At 50.6% G+C, this 1,609-nt stretch overlaps 1 protein-coding gene across 1 annotated transcript in view; it reads left to right on the forward strand.

Moving 5' to 3' along the window:
• Nucleotides 1–1,609, forward strand: part of POLR1A (RNA polymerase I subunit A) — a 65,228-nt gene that overhangs the window by 28,019 nt on the left and 35,600 nt on the right. The gene's annotated exons all lie outside the window — the stretch shown is intronic.

The following is a 1,609-nucleotide window of genomic DNA, read 5'->3' on the forward strand; positions in this document are numbered from 1 at the left end:
CCTGTTAGTTATTTCTGTCTTAAGCTAGTTGTTGCCCCCTGTTCAGCCAGATCCATTCAGCACGTTACATTCATGGTAGAAAATTCTAAAGAACTTTTTATTGAGAAACCTTAAGGCCCCCTTGTTTTGGGTAGGTGTTTGGCCTTTGGCGTTTGATTAGATTTTTAGTCAGATATGCTTGCTGCAATCCATTGTGATCCAGTTTCATTACCTTATTAGCCACTGAAATGTTTTCATTCCCATGTGCCTGATAGATTCTTGCCCTAGCTTCATGGCTTAAATTACTTGAAGATTTCATCTGTTCTGAACATGCCACAGCCTGGGACTGAACAGGGCTTTGCTCCAAATAGCAGCTCTGGGCTGCTACCAGCCAGAACTTGTCACTGGCACTGAAAACAATAAAACAGTCTTGTTGGCTTGTAGTGCCATTTCTGGGTCCAGGCAATGTGAAGTGGGAACTGCAGAAGGGAGAAGAAAGCTTTGACTTCCATGATCACAGCCCATTCTTTGGTGAGGGAAGCAGTGAGCAGCTGGGAAGAGATGGCCTCCACCTCACTCCACTGGGGAGGAAGCTCTTTGCAGCCAGACTGGCTGACCTGTTCGACCGGGCTTTAAACTGAGCCCACTGGGGAATGGGGGGGAGGGGGAGTACTGCCACTGCAAGCCCAGTAGGCAGTTTTTGTAAACCCCAGCAGGCTAAGGCACTCAAGGAAACCCACCCTTACCCTAGCAAACTGTAGGCAAGGCAGGGGCCCCCAATGGGACACTTATGTGCCTGTACACCAATGCCAGGAGCTTGGGGAAAAAAACAGGAGGAAATGGTCCTCCTGCTAAACCAAAAGGGTTTTGATCTCATAGGGATAATAGAGACCTGGTGGGACTCCACCTATTACTGGGCCACAGGTATAGACAGCTATACTTTGTACAGGAGAGATCTTGTGGATAAAAGGGATGGGGAGTAACGCTCTATGTCAAGGACAGCTGTGCATCCCTGCAAGCTAATATTAGCACCCAGGGGGGATGACTGGAGGCTCTGGGTCAAAATCTGTGGCAAACAAGGCACGGGGGGACACAATGGTGGGGGTCTACTACAAACCTCCTAGCCAGGATCAAGAGCTTGACCAAGAATTCGCCAGGGAACTGGCTGAGGCTGCACGCTCCCTGTGCATGCTTGTCATGGGAGATTTCGACTACCCTGACATCTCGTGGGAAGAGCACTTGGCCACATCCGAATGGTCCAAACCTTCCTCATGTGCGTAGGTGAGCTCTATCTGACTCAAGAAGTCTGTGGACTGATGAGAGGCAAAGTGCTGCTTGACCTGGTACTGGCAACAGGGGATGACTTAATTAGCGACCTAATGATTGAAGGGAAGCTGGGAGACGGCGACGATGAGCTGATCACCTTCACCATCTGCCGTAAAGCTGGCAAGTCAGTCAGCAAAGCAGAAGTCCTTGACTTCAGAAAAGAAACTGGGGGACTGTGGTGTCAACACCTATGCAGTCAATTGGGTCGCCACTGGCTGGAGGGCCGTACCCAGAGTGTGGTGGTGGATGGGTCATTCTCGACCTGGAGGGATGTGGGCAGTGGGGTTCCCCAGGGCTCGGTCCT

Source organism: Crocodylus porosus, unplaced genomic scaffold, assembly GCF_001723895.1.
Source record: "Crocodylus porosus isolate Cpor-Errol unplaced genomic scaffold, CroPor_comp1, whole genome shotgun sequence".
Lineage (NCBI taxonomy): Eukaryota > Metazoa > Chordata > Crocodylia > Crocodylidae > Crocodylus > Crocodylus porosus.